The following is an 18,737-nucleotide window of genomic DNA, read 5'->3' as shown; positions in this document are numbered from 1 at the left end:
GTTGTCTTATGCTGTCAAGTCATGTCCGACTCGTAATGATGCCATGGACACATCCATCACAGAATGCCCCACCTCTATCTGCAACCATTCTGGTAGTGTATCCATAGAGTTTTCTTGGTAAAAATATGGAAGCGGTTTGCCATTGCCTCTTTCCACGCAGTAAACCTGAGTCTCCACTCTCAACTTTCTCCCATGCTGCTCCTGCCCAGCACAGGTGAGTTTTGACTTGTAGCAGATTGTCTTCCACTCACTAGCCACTGCCCACGCAAGGAATGGAATGGAAATGCCTCCGCTTGACTCTCCCTCCCATAGTCGAGACTGGTGGCATCCTGGAAACTCTCCAGGTGTGACCCTGAGAGGTGAGCCATCTGTAGTACACTTCTTTTTCCAGGCTTTGTGTCCCAAATGGTCAGCAAACCCATCTCACTGAATCGGATTTGCCAACTCCTTAATCTCAGTAGACTAATGTTCTCTCACTTTGCTACTCATCATTTTTGATATGAAATCATCACACTCTTGACACAACCCTACTTCAGAGCCTACAAAGAGCCTAAAATCCTCCCAGACTAAGCCCCTCTTTTCTTCTGCTCCTCCTCCCCTCCCCATCACCCTGACTCACACGCTCTGCTCTACCCACCCTCCCGGCCCCACAGAACTTGTGTTAATAGGTACATATGTATTATTCTATTCATTGTATTAATGATACATATATATCTATAATTCTATGTATTTATATTGATGCTATTGATGCCTGTTTATGTGTTTTGATGTCAGTCTTCCCCCATCTAGACTGTGAGCCCGTTGTTGGGAAAGCATTGTCTCTGTTGCCAAATTTACTTTCCAAGTGCTTTGCACAGTACTCTGCACGCTGTCAGCACTCAATAAATACAATTGAATGAATGAATGAATACAAAGGAAAAATAGGGCTTAACTGGCATCTTCACCATCTCTTATAGCTCAACTCTCTTTGCCTTCCCAACAATCTCTTCCACTGATGCCCAACATAAAGCCTTTGCACTTTCACCTCCCACTAATGGGGGTGACACTAATGTAAAGGACCCTATTTCTTCACTTACCTACAACCGGATACTATTGCTTCCCCACCAGAATGATTGAGGTGCTTCTGTGTTTTATATTGAAGTATTTCCCAATCTGAATCCTTTTCTCTACAGCCTGAAGAAGACAATAAAAATCCTCTTCTGAGAGCCATGAAGAGAAAAATATTTTCTATAGGGACACGTCTCAGAATGCTAAACAATATTGAATTGAACCACCTTCCTGTGATTATTAAATTCCTCCACTTGAGAAATCTCTCCTGCTTTGGAGAGCTCGCTACTTCTCTATCTATTGTTTGTTTTAAATGTGGACTATTTGGCCACTTATGATTCCATTACAGTGTAGGAACTCGGTGTGTGGGATGTGTTCTTGTCAGTCTCAGTTGGTAATTTGCCTCATTCAGTGAAAATGGAATTGATGAAGTTGCTGTATATACTGTCCATGTGGTGTCCCCTCTTCGTGGTCATATTGATTCAATCATTCAATTGTATTTATTGAGCACTTACTGTGTGCAGAGCACTGTACTAAATGCTTGGGAGGGCGCAATATAACAATAAACAGACACATCCCCTGCCCACAGTGAGCTTACAGTCTAGAGGAGCTTACAGCCTAACAATATTGTGTTGACAATATCACCTCAGATATCACATTTTTGCCAGCAGGCTGGCATTCCTTTCTTTCCAGAGACAATGTTCCAATCAATCAATCAATAGTATTTACTGTTCACTTACTATATGCAGAGCACTATACTAAGTGCTTGGGTGACTATGATATAACAGAGTTAGTAGATATAGATATGTTCCCTGCTCACAACGAGCTATTCTAGAGGAAGAGACAGATAATATAAATAAACGAATTACAGATATGCATATAAGTGCTGTGGGGCTGAGGATGGGTGAATAAAGTTTGCAAATCCAAGGGCAACTCTCCAAATGCTGAACAGGTCTTAATACAGTCCTTGGCCCAAAGTAAGTGCTTAACAAATACACAACTATCATTATTGATAGTCAAGTCAAGAACTGTATTAAGCACTGTGGTAGCAATAATAATAATGATGGAATTTGTTCAGCGCTTACTCTGTGCCAAGATGGTAATGATAACAATAATAACAAATATTATTATTATTATTATTATTATTATTATTACTAATAAGTACTGTACTAAGTGTTGGGGTTGATACAAAGTATTTAGGTCAAACACAGTCCCAGTCCCATGTGGCACTCACATTCTAAGGGAAAATATTTATTGGATCCCCATTTTACAAATGAAGAAACAGACAGAGAAGTTAATCAATGACATTTATTAAGTGCTTATTGTGTGTACAGCAGTCTACTAAGTGCTTGGAAGAGTACAGTTCAATCTAGGTGTCAGACAAGGTCCTCTCCCTCAAGGAGTTTACAATATAAGGTAATAATGATAACAATTGCAGTATGTGTTTGTCTTGTCTTATGCTGTCAACTCATCTCTGACCCATAGCAATGCCACGGACACCTTTCTCCCAGAATGGTCCACCTCCATCTGTAGTCGTTCTGGTAGTGTATCTACAGAGGTTTCTTTGTAAAAATCCTGAAGTGGTTTACCATTGCCTCCTTGCAGTAACCTCGAGTCTCCGCCCTCGACTTTCTCCCATGCCACTGCTGCCCAGTACAGTGAGTTAAGACTTGTAGCAGATTTCCTTCCACTAGCTAGCCACTGTCCAAGCTAGGAATGGAATGAAGATGCCTCTTCTTGACTTTCCCTCCCGTAGTTAAGACTGGTAGAGCATTGGAAACTCCAGGTGCGACCTTGAGAGGCAGTGCTATGTGCTAAGCTCTTATTATGTTCCAGGTACGGTACTAAGCACTGCGGTGGATGCAAGCAAGTCAGGATCTCTGTCCTACGTGGAGCTCAGAGTCTCATTCCCCATTTTACAGACGAGGTAATGGAGGCCAGAGAAGTGAACTGACTTGCCCAAGGTCGCACTGCAGACAAGTCACACAGCAGACAAGTGGAGAAACTGCGATTAGAACTCTGTCTGATTCTCAGCCTCTTTATGGTCTTTTCACCTGGCCACTCTGAACAGCATTTGGTGAAACCCTGCACCTCAGGGAGCAGAATTAAGCTGCCTACCATCAGTGGATACCATTTCGAGCAGAAGTTAGGAATTTGGACCTTAATTGAAGTACGATGTCAGTCTTTTTCAGGCTGTCAGCCCAAAGCATTCAGGGGCTCATCAATGAGAGTCTTTGAAACCATTGTCTTGGCGTAAAGTCCCTGCAAATTCAAGAATCTAGGAGATTCTGTATGTAGCTGCCAAATTCCACACTTAGTATGTGTCAGTCAGAAACACTGAATGTTATGGTGAAAAGCATCGGTGCAATGATTAACACCATTTGTGACAGAAAAGGGTGCCCTTAAATGCCTTTTATCCAGAACTCTGACTGCTGTTCCAACAGAGCATGACGTTTTGATGATAACAAATTCGGGAAAGCCAAACTGAGGAGGATGACTCCCAGGTCTTCATGATTTACAAAATCTTTTCGTGGTCAATGAAGACCACGTACAGGGCCTATTTTGAAAGAGAAGAATCAAGGTCAATCATGCAAGCCATGAGAAGCAACATAGCCTAGTGGATAGAGCACAGGCCTGGGAGTCAGAAGGTTGTGGGTCCAAATCCCGGCTCAGCCACTTGTCTGCTATGTGTCCTTGGGCAGGTCATTTTACTTTTCTGTGCGTCAGTTACCTCATCTGTAAAATGGGGATGAAAACTGTGAGCCCCAAATGGGACAGGGACTGTGTCCAACCTAATTAGCTTGAAGCTTATATCCACCTCTGCACTCAGTACAGTGCCTGGAAGAGAGTAAATTAATAACAAATATCATGAAAAATATTAAAAACTCTCATTTCTACCGTAATGCAGAGATTACAAGCTTATTGAACTTTTCAACAAAGAACACTCACATGATAGTTTATGTCTCCAGTTTGTTGCCGCACCTGGGGTTTATCTATTTCATCCAACACACCACATTTTCTCTAAATTGATGAATGTATCTGAAGAACATCCCCAAATTTCCCAATAGTGTCCTATCCAAAAAATTAGGGAAATCACACATTATGGAGAACCAGAGTGCACTTGGGTTTATCCCGTTCTGAACATTTGTCTTTAAAAAACTTTCTCATAATCTTACTTTGAAAATGACCCATGTAACCAATTTAATCCCTGCCTCCCTACGGAGAAACAAGGCTTGTTTAGTTATTAACTCTCTGGTGGAGAGATGCTCTGAGGCCATCAGCACTGTGTTGAACAAATCAGATCCTGACATTGCCCAGAATCCCTATAAATAATGCCGGCATGATCCTTTTCTTGGAATTGGCTAGTGCTGTTCTAGATTTGATCTGAATATTTTATTTGCTCAGGGATAGAGGATAGGAAAGCACATGAAAAATTTATGACCAAAATTAAATCAAATGAGAAAAGATTTAAATCACAGGGCTCTGATATTTCTTGGGAACTAAGTCCATTCTGTAGCCAAGGAAAACCTGCAATGGCAAACTAGTAGAGAGAAGTTTCTTCAGCAAAGTTACCAACTTCCTCTGAATAACCTGATTCTTGGAGGGATGCATTTTCTTTAACCACACGATAATCATTCAATGTGCACAAATGGGTGACAATTTGATATTATATCATGTTAGTAGACAAAAAAATCTTCTGATAGCATCCTTCTCTTTTTAAAGAACATCAACATTTCTCTTAATGTATGGCATTTTTCAACTCATTCTCCTTTTGGAGTGATCCCATTGAGTAAGGAGAGTTTGGATTTCAAATAGACCCTTTCCTTAACTCTGTCATATTGCTTAATCAAAATCGGCAACCACCATAAAGGGTAAGTGATTATGTCTATGGTCAGTTACAATTTTGTAGTAAATGTTATATGATTGTATATTGGTGCCCTGGAAAGCTTCCATAATAACTAGGTTCTTGGAGTTTTGTAAAAGTCTTGAAATGGCAGCCAAAATCTAAAGTGAAATGCTTCAAAGTTTCTTTGTGATGTATCCTCTCTCATTTAAACACAAGAACAAATTTGACTTCAGTAAACTGAAAATTTCAGGAGGGAGGATAAACAAACCAGCTTCACTGAAGAGATTTTTGCAAGTTAAATCCATGTGTGTGATTTCTCACTGAAGTCATTTTTTTTTAAAGGCTCAAACTGAAATTTCCAGTGAGCTTCAGAGTTTACAATAATACAACTCGTATGATCATCATCATTATCAGTTGTATTTCTTGAGAGCTTACTATGTAAGAGCACTACACTAAGCACTTGGGATAGTACAATTCAAAAGAGTTGGTGGACACATTCCCTGCCCACAATGACCCTACAGTCTAGATGGGTAGTCAAATATTAGTAAAATAAATGATTCGATATATACAATTTAAAGATACTTATACATCTACAGTAGGTAGATCCCTTCGGCTCTGCTCTCATAATGGAAGTTGTTCTGAGACTTGAAAAGGGAGAATAGGGACACGATATCACCACCAGCCCGCATTCATCCAAGATGGGGATTGCATTCAGCACTTTGTAAAACTCCTGTAACTGGGCCTCAAAATAGCAAGGAATCAGTAACAAGATGGGGTCAGGGATATATAAATGGCCTTTCCAGGATTCTCTGGGGCATACTCTCCACTCTCCTAATCTCATGCTTGAGGTGTTTCCTAGGTACGTGAGGCTAGCCGTCTAGAGATAACAGCATTGGACCGTATGTCAGAGGTTCCTTTCCCTACTTCAACACTTGTCACATTGTGAACTTGGGAGACAATTAACTTCTCTGTGCCTGAATTTTCCCATCTGTAAAATGGGGATAAGATACCCATCTTCCCTCCAGTTTGGACTGGGATCCTCATGTAGGACATAGACTGGGTCCCATCCAATTTTCTTGCATCTACTCCAGCACCTGGAACATAGCAAATGCTTAATAAATAATTATCAGTTTTTTAACCTAGGCTGAAACATGTTGAAAGATGAGAAACCAGAAAAGGTAAGTCAGAAGAAGAAATAGAGGGAAGAATCACATTCTAATTCCTTTTGTAAGAGTAGGAGTTCACAGGTTGGGTAATAATAATATTCGTTTATTATTATTATTATTAATAATTACGATACTTGTTAAGTACTTCCTTCTGCTGCCATTTCCCTGGACCCAGTAGCCTGAGTGGTCAATCTGTCTGTCTGTCACTCTCATTCATTCATTCATTCATTCAATTGTATTTACTGAGTGCTTACTTTTTGTAGAACACTGTACTAAGCGCACTTACTATGTGTCAAACACTATCCTAAGTGCTGGAGTAGATACAAGCTAATCAGGTTGGACACAGTTTTTGTCCCGCATGGGGCTCACAGTCTTAATCCCCATTGGATAGATGCGGTAAATGAAGTACAGAGAAGTTAAGTGACTTACCCAAGGTCACACAGCAGACAAGTGGTGGAGCCAAGATTAAAACTCAAGTCCTTCTGACTCCCAGGTCTCAGCTCAATCCACTAGGCCATGCTTGCTCCCATGTCCATCTTCTGTTCCCCATACACACACACACACACACACATACACACACACAAGCACACACACACAAACATCCAGAACCCCTTCGTAGGTGCTGAACTCCTTTATATTATCAGAACTATGGAAATGGTTGAGAGAAAATTGAATTATTGCAACACTGTTTTAATTCTGTGTAGTTGCTCAATAACTCTGCAGTGTTGAAAGCTTTCTCCAATTCAAAGTGAACATAAACTTCTCCTGAAATGGAGGAGGGAGAGAGGAAGGAGGGGGCCCAGTCTGGGAAGGCCTCTTGGAGGAGGTGAGTTCTCAGTAGGGTCTTGAAGGGAGGAAGAGAGCTCCCTGTTGCCTGAGAAGGGAAAACTTGGGCTTCTGTGACTTCCCTCTATCCAAGCACCGATATCGAACCAAATGTGATCAAATAGCAGTTTCCATCCCTACGTATGTTTCTCTAGTAATTCTCTTAATATTCCTTAAACTGTAGGAACATTTTTCCCCTGAATTTCAATATTCATTTCTCACTAGGGGAGAGATGCTGAAGCCACTGGCTGCAGGAAATGACACCGGAATGGCCGACTTCATCCTCATGGGCCTGACAGATTCTCCAAGAGCCCAACTGGTCCTTTTCACATTATTTATCTTGATCTATATGCTGTTCGTGGTCGAGAACCTAGGGCTGATCCTGATAATCCAGAAAGACTCTCAGCCTCATAGGCCCATGTATTTTTTCCTTTGTGGTTTGTCATTTGTTGACCTGAGCTACTCCATAGCCATAACTCCCAAAACCTTGGAGAATCTATTAACATAGAGAAAGAAAATCTCATTCATTGGCTGCTTTGCCCAAATTTATTTTTTCATTTCTTTGGCAGGAACAGAATGCTTTCTCCTCTCTGCAATGGCATGCGATCATTATGTAGCTATCTATAACCCACTGCTTTATTCCTCTGTTATGTCCTCAAGATTATGCATGTGGCTTATGGTTGGGTCACATGGAGTTGCTTTTACAAACTCCCTGCTAAATCTTCTGTTCATAGCTAGGTTGCCATTTTGCAACTCAAATGTAATTCACCATTTTTTCTGTGATAGCTCACCAATCTTGGGTTTGTCCTGCACTGACACACACAACACGGAAATCATGATCTTTATGTTAGCTGGTTCCACACTTGCAATGTCTCTGATAATGATTACAGTCTCTTACATGGCTATTATCTCTGTCATTTTGAAGATCGACTGTACTGTAGGAAGAAAAAAACTTTTTCCACCTGTGCTTCCCACCTCATGGGAGTCACTATCTTCTATGGGACTCTAATCTTTACATACCTAAAGCCAGTAAGTCTTCCTCCCTGGGTAAGGACCAGGTGGCTTCTGTTTCCTACACCACCGTGGTCCCCATGTTGAACCCCCTTATCTACAGCCTGAGAAATAAAGAGGTGAAAAATGGCTTGAGCAGTGTGATCCGTCTGTGCCCTATAATGATGTGGCTGGAAGTAGGATAATAGGCAGAAGTCACCTGCTGGAGAAGTAAGGGGAAGTCATCAGGGCAGAGACCCGGGAGGAGGGCTGTGGTCCAGGACTTGAAGCCCAGACTCTGTGTGAACCCCTCCCTCCCTCTGGTCCTCTCCGCGGGCCTTCTCTCTGTCGGTCTCTTCTGGAGCTCTTGTCCATGTGGCCTGAGGCCCGCTACCATCACCACCTTCTTTTGCTACCCCTGGTTCCTCCAGGGTGACACCAAATAGGGTTCAAACGACCTAAGGACCAGCTTCCACCCTGCTGACCTCCCCTGGCCCAAAGCAGCTGGGAGCTGGGGCAGCCTCATCACTTCACCCAGTCCTAGAAAGGAGAACATACAGCAAGGACACCTCAGATCAGAGCCCTCATCTCCTCAGCCTTGTGTCCTGGGCTATTCAGGAAGAACCCAGCATTCTCCAAACCTCCTATAGAAGATCCAAAGATATGGGAGGGAACAGGAGGTCCAGTTCATTCCCACTGCCCCCCTCCTCATGGCAATGCTTCTTCCCAGGAACCTCAAGAAGCAAAACCTTGTCCTTGAATGACTTCATGTGAAATACATTCATTGTGGCCACAAGACAGACAATATGCTATGTGACTAAATGGCAGGGGTTGTCTTATTGAATGAAGGCAACAGAGGTGTGTTGTATAAGACTTTTCTGTAAAATTCAATGTTCTTCCAGATAGCTACCGCACAAGATGATTCTCTCAGCTGCCTTCGACACTGGTGGACCACCCCCTTCTCCACAACACATGCTATCCAACCTTGGCTTCACAGACTCTCGTCCTCTCCTGGTTCTCCTCTTATCTCTCAGGTCGTTCATTCTCAGTCTCTTTTGCAGGCTCCTCCTCCCCCTCCCATCCCCTTACTGTGGGGGTTCCTCAAGGTTCGGGTTCTTGGTCCCCTTCTGTTCTCGATCTACACTCATTCTCTTGGTGACCTCATTTCACCTCCCACGGCTTCTAACTATCATCTCTACTCTGATGACACCCCATTCTACATCTCTGCCCCTGCTCTCTCCCCCTCCCTCCATGCTCGCATCTCCTCCTGCCTTCAGGATATCTCCATCTGGATGTGTGCCCACCACCTAAAACTCAACATGTCCAAGACTGAGCTCCTTGTCTTCCCTCCAAACCCTGCCCTCTCCCTGACTTTCCCCATCACTAATTAACGGCACTACCATCCCTTCCCATCTCACAAGCCCGCAACCTTGGTGTCATCCTCGGACTCCGCTCTCTCGTTCACTCCCTCACATCTAAGCCATCACAAAAACCTGCTCTACAATATTGCCAAGATCTGCCCTTTCCCCCTCCATCCAAACCGCTACCCTGCTCATGTCAAGCTCTTCATCCTATCCCGTCTGGAAAACCGTATCAGCCTCCTGTCCTGATCTCCTAACCTCTTGTCCTCTCCCCACTTCAATCCATACTTCACACTGCTGCTCGGATCGTCTTTGTGCAGAAACGCTCTGGGCATGTTACTCCCCCTACTCAAAAATCTCCAGTGGCTACCAATCAACTTATGCATCAGGCAGAAACTCCTCACCCTCGGCTTCATAGGCTCTCCATCACGTCACCCGCCCCTTCCTACCTCGACTCCCTTCTCTCCTTCTACAGCCCAGCCTTGCACCCTCCGCTCCTCTGCCGCTATTTCTCCTCACCCGTGCCTCCTTCTCGCCTGTCCCACTGTCGACCCCCCGGCCCACGTCATCCCCCTGGCCTGGAATGCCCCTCCCTCCCCACATCCGCCAAGCTAGCTCTCTTCCTCTCCTTCAAGACCCTAATTGAGAGCTCACCTCCTCCAAGAGGCCCTTCCCAGACTGGAGCCCCCCCTCTTTCCTCTCCCCCCTCCTCCCCTTCTCCATCCCCCCACCTTGCCTCCTTCCCTTCCTCACAGGCACCTGTATATATGTATATATGGTTAGTACATATTTATTACTCTATTATTTATTTATTTATTTTACTTGTACATATCTATTGTATATTATTTTTATTTGTTAATATGTTTTGTTTTGTTCTCTGTCTCCCCCTTCTAGACTGTGAGCCCACTGCTGGGTAGGGACCGTCTCTATATGTTGCCAACTTGTACTTCCTAAGTGTACAGTGCTGTACACTTGTACACTGTACACTGTACACTGTACAGTGTACAGTGCTGTACAGTGCTGTGCACACAGTAAGTGCTCAATAAATATGATTGATTGATTGATTGATTGATTTCCTCCAACTGCTATGCTCCTCATTAGTTCCCTGACCGTATTCTGCATGTTCTATATGATGATGATGATAATGGTATTTGTTAGTGGTGTACTATATGCTAAGGCAAAAGTTCTAAGTGTTGGGGTGGACACAGGGTTAGCAGTTTGATTGGCAGTCCCTGTACCTCTTGGAGTTCACAGTTTTATTCCCCATTTTACAGATGAGTAAACTGGGGCACAGAGAAGTTAAGTGACATGCCCTACGTTCACTACAACAGGACAAGTGGTGGGAGCTGGAATTAGAACGCAGGTCCTTTTGAATCCCAAGCCCAAAAGGGGTCTTCTGCCTCTGCCTCCAATGTTTATGGGTGCCTTCTGTTCCTAAATAATGGCATCTAAGGCCCGTCCTTCTTGGCTCTTAGGGTGTGAGTCCTGTTGTGACAGGTTAGCTTGCTTATCTTGTGTCAGCCCCAGGGGTTTAGAGTATTCTAATTATATGGAACATAATCTCACAACAAGAACACATCATTCTATAGAGATGGGAATGCCGAGGAGCGAGGCATGCTTGAAATCGATAAAAAATTGTCAAGGGTGAGGATGGGAGTTGAATATGACATTGGTTATTGATCAGATACTTGTCTTCTGTGTGTTCTTGGGGCAAGTCATTTATCTTCTCATATGCCTCAGTTTCCTCATCTGTAAAATGGGGATTAAGACGTTGAGTCCCAGTTGGGATATGAAAGAAGTAGCATGGCTCAGTGTAAAGAGCATGGGGCTTGGGGAGGTCAGAAGTCATGAGTTCAATCCCGACTCTGCCCACTTGTCAGCTGTGTGACTTTGGGCAAGTCATTTTTAACATTCTCTGTGCCTCATTTTCACTCATCTGTAACGGGGATTAAGACTGGTGAGCACCATGTAGGACAACCTGATTTGCCTTGTATCCCCCCCAGCGCTTGGAACAGAGCTTGGCACATAGTAAGTGCTTAACAAATGTCATTATTATTATATGAAACTGTGTCCCAAACTGATTAGCTTGTGTATCTACCCCAGTGCATACTTCAGTGCCCGGAACATAGTAAGTGCTTACCATATAGTGCTCTGTACACAGTAAGCACTAAATAAATATGATTCAATTATGAAATACCATTAAGGAAAATACTGAAACATTAAAAAGAAGGATATTCAGTGAAGTTGCAGTTGGTAGTTTCCTAGACAAGTGAAAATCAGTGATGTCAAGGGAAAAATTTAGAGATGATTGAGGGGCTCAACAGGATTTCTACAGATTCACAGGTTTGGTCAAGAGGAATTATTAGGGGGAGAAGGTAAGATGTTGGAAGTGACAATCCATATGGGTAAATAACAAAGACGCAATCATTGTTCTGTTCTAATCAATCAAGTCAATCAAACAAATTTATCAAGTGTTAACTGTGTGCAGAGCACTGTACTAGGAACTTGGGAGAAGGCAATATAAGGAGTTGGTAGACACATTTCCTGCCCGCACTGAGTTTATGATCCAGAATGTATTCCTCCAATTACCTATTTAGAGGCCACCGTGTGGGAGAGAATTCCAAGTTCCAGACCACCAGCATAATTCAAGGTGGCATTTTTGTCTAATAATATAATAATTGGTAAGGAAGTAAAACAAATAGCCACTCATAAGTGCAATCATCCATTTCTTTGTCAAATGGTACTTTTGTTCCTGAATAATTAAAATGTTATAGTTTGCAAATGTTTGTCATGGTCAACATTTAACTGGCCAAATATATTTCTACACTTTTCCAACAGAAGATAAATCCACAAACACATTTAGCTAAATAATCCTGTGGTCTGCTCTCACTTAGTGGTGCAAAAACGTAACCTACTAAAGCACACAACACCTTCATAGGCTACCTAAATTTCTCCAATAACCTTTGGACACCTTCTGGGCCCCCCGTTACTATATTGATATTAAAAAGAAAATTTTATAACAGATTACTCTCTAGATGAATATGTTCATATATAAGCCTTAGTAATTTCCCCATCTTTGCTTAATAAAGGTGAAAAATATTCAGTCTAAACTGGTTAAATCAGATGTCCCCTTATTCTGAGTCCACCAGATTCGACTTTATATTTGAAAAGCACAGGGTGCTAAAGAATCGTCCAAATTACCATAAATATTTATTAAACTTAGAGGCACTGAATTAAGCACTGGGGAGATTTTATTATGGAAGTGAATAATAATAATAACAACTGTGGTATTTATTGAGTGCTTACTATGTGCCAGGCACTGCACTTGCATTGCAGTGGATGCAAACAAATCAGGTTGGCCAAAGTCACCTTCTCACATGGTGCTTACAGTCTTCATCGTCTTTGTGCATATGAGGTAACTGAGGCACAGGGAAAGTGAAGTGAACTTGTCGGAGGTCATGATGTAGAAAAGTGGCGGGAGCAAGGATTAGAAACCGTGTTCTTCTGATTTTTCAGGCCTGGACTCTCCACTAAACCACACTATCAAGTGATCGTACGGTTTGATTAACATGGGCCCTGGCCCTAGTTTGGGGGAAGTAATAATTATGGGACCCTCTTCAGGGTCTACTTGGAGAGTTTCCAGTACTCTTGCAGTTTCTACTATGGGAGGGGATTGTAAAGCAGAGGCATACCCATTCCATTCCTAGCTTGGGCAGTGGCTAGAGAGTGGAAGGCAATCTGCTATAAGTTCAAAACTTGCCTGTGCTGGGCAGCAGTGGGCATGGAGAGAGTCGAGGGGCAGAGAATCTTTTACTGCGCAGAAAGGAGGCAATGGGTCAACCGCTTCTTGTTTTTTTTTACACGGAAAACTCTCTGGATACGCTACCAGAATTGGTTACAGATGGAAGGCAATCTGCTATAAGTTCAAAAACTTGCCTGTGCTGGGGCAGCAGTGCATGGGAGAGAGTCGAGGGCAGAGAATCTTTTACTGCGCAGAGGAGGGGCAATGGTCAACCGCTTCTGTTTTTTTTACCACGAAAACTCTCTGGATACGCTACCAGAATGGTTACAGATGGAAGTGGGGTGTTCTGGTAGAGGATGTGTCTTCGGGTGTCTCCATGCATTGGACACAAACTCGACAGCATAAGACAGACAGTGAATAAGCATGGAGAAACATATCAGTGCCTCAGAAATACAGGCTAAAGTAAAATAGTATAGCATTGGATGGAAAGAGGGAAAACTAACTGTCCAGGGGGCCAACAGACTTTAGCATGAAATGCCCTAATGGGTGGAGGTCTTGAAGTGCATTTCAGGAGTCTCTTTAGCCACAGCAAGAGCTATATTGCCTTATCAGCTTTGTGGGTGGGTGTTGATTGGAGAACCTATCTTAACTGTTCCAAAATCTTTAGAGTCTTCACTTCAAAACCAGGGGCTTGTGATTTTATATGAAAGTGAGAGGAATTGGGGAAATGTATTAGTACCATTTTTGTCAGGAAATAGGCAGGGCCAAGAGGGGTCCTAGGCTGTTTGCAATGTTGGATCTCAAACACTTTCTCCCTCCCCATCCCATCAGTCAGTCAATCACATTTATTGAACACTTACTGTGTGCAGAACACTGTACTAAGGAGTTGAGCGGTTCCAATATAACAAGCACATTCCCTGCACACAAAAACGTACAGTCTAGAAGGGGAAGACAGACATAAATATAAAATAAATAAATTACAGATAGGGTACATAAGTGCTGTGGGGTTGGGAGGAGGGGAATGGAATAAAGGGAACAAGTCAGGGAGATGCATAAGGGAGTCTAAGAAAAGGAAAAGAGGGTTTAGTCAGGGAAGAGAGGTACCTTCAGTAAGGCTTTGAAATGGGTGAAAGAAATTGTCTATCAGATAAGAGGGAGGATTTTTCCAGGCCACAGGCGGGATGTGAGCAAAGAGGTCGGTGGAGAGATAGATGAGACTGAGATATAGAGAATAGGTTAGCATATAGAGGAGTGAAGGTGTAGCTGGGAGAACCCTCCAACACCACTAACACCACCTCCGGTGGTCATGGGGAGAGGGGAGGAAATAGGAGGAGAAAAGTGCTTAACCGTTCTCAGAGGCAAATACCACAGTGAATGGACAATTGGCGCCTTATGATTCAGAATTAAACCATTCAAAAACCCATGTGTTTAGCATCAGCCTAAGGATACAACATATACAGCATGTTAGGCATATTGTAATGAGAAGGAAATTCAAAATAAAATATTCATTCTATCAATCAAATTTATTGAACACTTACTGTGGTGCAGAGCACTGTTACTAAGGGCTTGGGGGAGTGCAATAAAGCAAAGTTGGTATTCTTACTCCCTCTCCACAATGAACTCACAGTCTAAAATGATGAAATAAAATAACACTAATACCTCCAAGAGTCCATTTCACTTAACACTCAGGCAGCCCTCAACTTTCAATGGGAAAGATATTTTTCAAGCATATAAAGTGTAATGCAGAACACTGAAATGTCTTGGAAACGTTCTTTTTTAAACAATTCCATTCAAATCCTATTTGCTCTTTAGCTCTGCAGTTAAATGATCTATCTCTAAGTCCTAAAAGACCCTGACCTCCTTCTGAGTTTCTCTTATTTCCCTCAACTCATGATTTGAGTGAGTGTTTGATGAATTAAAGAGAGGGGGGGAGTTGGGTTTGGGAGAAATATTTAATTAGCATTGCTTGAAAGGAAAGTGAGGGAGCTGGAGCTGGGGCCAGGGTTGGAAAAAACATCTCATCTTCTGAAGGGAAGGAAGAGGAAGACAGTGTAAATATGTTGTTGACCTACAAATCAAACAAGAAAATGTTTCTTCCGGTCAACTGTATTTAGAATGTTGACTCCACACCGTTCATTTGAAAAGGAGTCATTACATTTTAAATGTGCATAACTCTCTATGAAATTACTTATAAAGCATCGACTTAATAAAACCTGAGTTATTTTTCAGACATGATGCCCACAAGTATGATTAATTTATTAATAGCCCAGAAGACCATCTCTTTCTTCGGGAGCTTTACCCAGATGTACTTTTTCGTTGCTTTAGCTGGTGCCAAATGCTTTCTATTAGCTGCGATGGCTTATGACCGTTATGTAGCCATCCATAGCCCACTGCTTTACATGGTTGTGGTATCCTGGAGAGTCTTTGCCCTGCTCCTGGCTGGGACATATTTAGACACCATCATCAACTCTCTGGTCATTAAAGTTTTTATATCTGGACTATTGTTCTGCATGTCTAATCTTATCCATCATTTCTTCAGTGATACTTTTCCTATCTTATCTCTGTGCTGCAAGAGCACACTTGAGAAAGAAATTTTCATATATGTTTTAGGGGGTTCGACACTTGTTCCATCTCAAATCATCATTTTCATCTCCTATGTTGCCATCCTCTCTGCCATCTTAAAGACACATTCGAAAGAGGGTAGGAAAAAAGATTTCTCCACCTGAGGTTCCCATTTGATGGGGGTTATGGTATTCTATGGGACAATGATCTTTACTTATTTAAAGCCAAGTAAATCCTACTCTTTGGATAGAGACCAAGTGGTGTCTGTGTTCTATACCTATGTGGTCCCCATGTTGAACCCCCTTATCTACAGTTTGGGGAAACAAAAGGAGCGAAAAATGCCTTCAAACTTTCTCATTCAACCCGTAAATTCAATCTGTCACCAAGTCCTGTTATTCTGTGTTCACAAGACCTCTAGAGTCCACTCTTTCTGCTCCGTCTACCCTGCTACTATGCTGATCCAAGCATTTGTGATATCCTGCCTTGTCTGTTCTCATCAGCCTTCTCATTGACCTCGCTACTTCCTATCTTCCCCTATCTTCTAGACTGTGAGCCCACTGTTTGGGTCTCTATATGTTGACAACTTGTACTTCCCAAGCGCTTAGTACAGTGCTCTTGCACACAGTAAGCACTCAATAAATGCGATTGATTGATTGATTGATTGATATAGAGGAAAAATAGTTCAATAGGAAAGGTAATATTCAAACCAACATTAAGCAACTACTAGTGCTGCCAATCAAACTATTCATTGTGAGTTGTCAGCAAACTCTCTTTCTCTATTCTAGAATTTTTTATGTCCAGCTTATTCATGGTTGTGTAGGATTCCCTATCTTTTTACTAGGGTGACATTCTGTTTGTTTGCCTATGTTCATTCCTTTAACTTGGTAGCTAGGAAACTGAAAAACCTGAAATTCAAACTTTAATCAATCATATGACCTCTTAAGATGGACAGCATTTTGTTCTAGGCAATGGGGAAGTTAAAAGGAAGATGTAAGATACGGTCTGTAGGTTCAGGCAACAAAAAAGTTTCAGTTTGTCCTTAATAGCAACTACGTTTCACACCTCAACCCAGAAACCAGATTCAACAGGTAAAGTCACAGGGACCCAGAAGGGTTCTATGTCTTCTTCCCTATTAGGATGTTGGGCAACATAGCTTAATTCCTGGAAGAAGCAACAGCTCTCAACTTCTTCAGTGGACTAAGTTCCACATGACTTTATACTTGTAGGCAAGGAGCACATCTACCAACTCTGCTGCATTGTACCTTGCCAAGTATTTAATATTGTGCTCTGCACAAAATAAGCACTCAATAAAAACACTGATTGATTGATATTAAAATGACTTCTGTGCTCAGAATGTGAATGATGTTTTAAAATGCTAAATCATGGGATTAATGTTCTGAGGAATCAGTGGTATTTATTCAGCACTTACTATGTGCAGAACATTGTATTAAGGTGTTTTGGAACAGTACAATACAATGAAGTTGGTGGACGCATTCCCTTCTCACAAAGAGCTTACAGTCTAGAGGGATAAAGGGAGAGAAGGCATCAGAAAATTCAGGGGGTATTGAAGATTCAGAAGTTAAACGATTCAGATGGTTACAAATTGTTTGCAGTTCAAAGGAGAAGCAGCATGGTGTAGTGGATAGAGTATGAGCCTGGAACTCAGAAGGCACTTCTCTCTGCCTCAGTTACATCATCTGCAAAATGGGGATTGAGATTGCGGGCCCCACACGGGACAAGGGATTGTGTCCAATCTGATTTGCTTATATCCACTCCAGTGCTTAGTACAGTGCCTGGCACATAGTAAGTGCTTAAAAAATATCACAATAATAATAATAATTATTATCTCTTTAATCTTATTTCATGACAATTTCTTAAGAGTACAGGACTGTTGACTATATTATTCATGGGAAAAAATAATTGGCTATTTTGAAGCAGAATTGAGACTTTATTACTCTCCCACAACGTTGGTCACAGCGTTGCCTTCCTCAAAAGGATGTACTGCTGGTCTTCTTCCCACCAGTTGCAGACTCTGGCCATGATGTGGTAGGCAGATACTGCATTCCAGAAGCCAAAAGACCTTTTGAAAGACAGCGTGGCCTAATAGATAGAACACAGACTTGCAAGTCAGGGGGATCTGGGTTCTATTCCCTGCCCCGACACTTGTCTGCTGTGTGACCTTGGACAAGTCAATTAACTTCTCTGTGCCTCAGTTGCCTCATCTGTAAAATGGGATTAGGACTGTGAGCCCCATATGGGACAGGGACTATGTCCAATCTCATTAACTTGTACTTACCCCAGTGCTTAGAACAGTGCTTGGCACATAGTATGTACTTAGAAGTATCATTATTATTGTTATTATTATTATTGGTAGTAACAGTATTAGTATTAGCATTAGTATTAAAAGACCTGGTGGCCATCCAGAAGTTTCAGAAAAGCTGCTGGGCATTTCTTTGACCTGTTTTGCAATTCAGGTCAAGCTTAGAGGACTGTTCTAGACAGTTATTCAATCTTATTTATTGAGAGCTGTGTGAAGAGCACTGTACTAAGTGCTTGGGAGCATACATTTCAACAATAAACAAATTGCCTGCCCACAGTGAGTTTACAGTCCATCCCTTTTAGACTGTAAGCTTGTTGTGGGTGGGGAATTTGTCTACTTAGCTACACTGTACACTTCCAGGCACTTAGAACAGTGCTCTCAGTACACTAAGCACCAATAAATATGATTGACTGATTAATTGATTGATTGTTCTGGTCCATCTGCCCTAAAACAGTCACCTCCATCCCCAGTGAATCTCACCAGACCAGAGGCCCCCCGACAGACTATTGTGATTAAGGGAATTCTGAGATGGGACATTCTGATTGTTTTAGTAGAAAGCCTGAGGAAACAGGTCACACAGGGGACAAGGGGTGGAGCTAGGATTGGAACCCAGGTCCTTCTGACTCCCAGGCCCATGCTCTATCCATTAGGCTAGACAGCTTCTCAGTACAGTTCTGAGTAATGATTTTCAAATCACCCTCGGCTGTGTATTGTCTTTCTGCTGCTCCTTCAGGAGTACCACTTTTTGCATATTCTGCAGCTGGTGCACTCTGTGGGTTGTTTGGCTACTGTTCACTCTTCAAAGAGTTTCTTTTTTACTTCTGCAGCTGGTCCACCGTGTACCCATGGGCCATGGGTAACCCTTCCCTTCCCATCG

General features: G+C 42.4%; 1 non-coding gene and 1 pseudogene across 1 annotated transcript; one reads left to right on the top strand and one right to left on the bottom strand.

Moving 5' to 3' along the window:
- Positions 1-224: 224 nt before the first annotated feature.
- On the bottom strand, positions 225-362 carry LOC119924082. The gene has a single exon (XR_005449035.1). It is a non-coding gene; the product is annotated as a small nucleolar RNA SNORA7 (small nucleolar RNA).
- A 5,683-nt stretch (positions 363-6,045) lies between these two features.
- Positions 6,046-8,081, top strand: LOC119924025 (annotated as a pseudogene).
- The last annotated feature ends 10,656 nt before the right edge of the window (positions 8,082-18,737 follow it).

Source organism: Tachyglossus aculeatus, unplaced genomic scaffold (assembly GCF_015852505.1).
Source record: "Tachyglossus aculeatus isolate mTacAcu1 unplaced genomic scaffold, mTacAcu1.pri scaffold_78_arrow_ctg1, whole genome shotgun sequence".
Taxonomy (NCBI): domain Eukaryota; kingdom Metazoa; phylum Chordata; class Mammalia; order Monotremata; family Tachyglossidae; genus Tachyglossus; species Tachyglossus aculeatus.
Note: the sequence above shows the minus strand (reverse complement) of the source record. Positions and strands in the feature narration are given on the sequence as shown.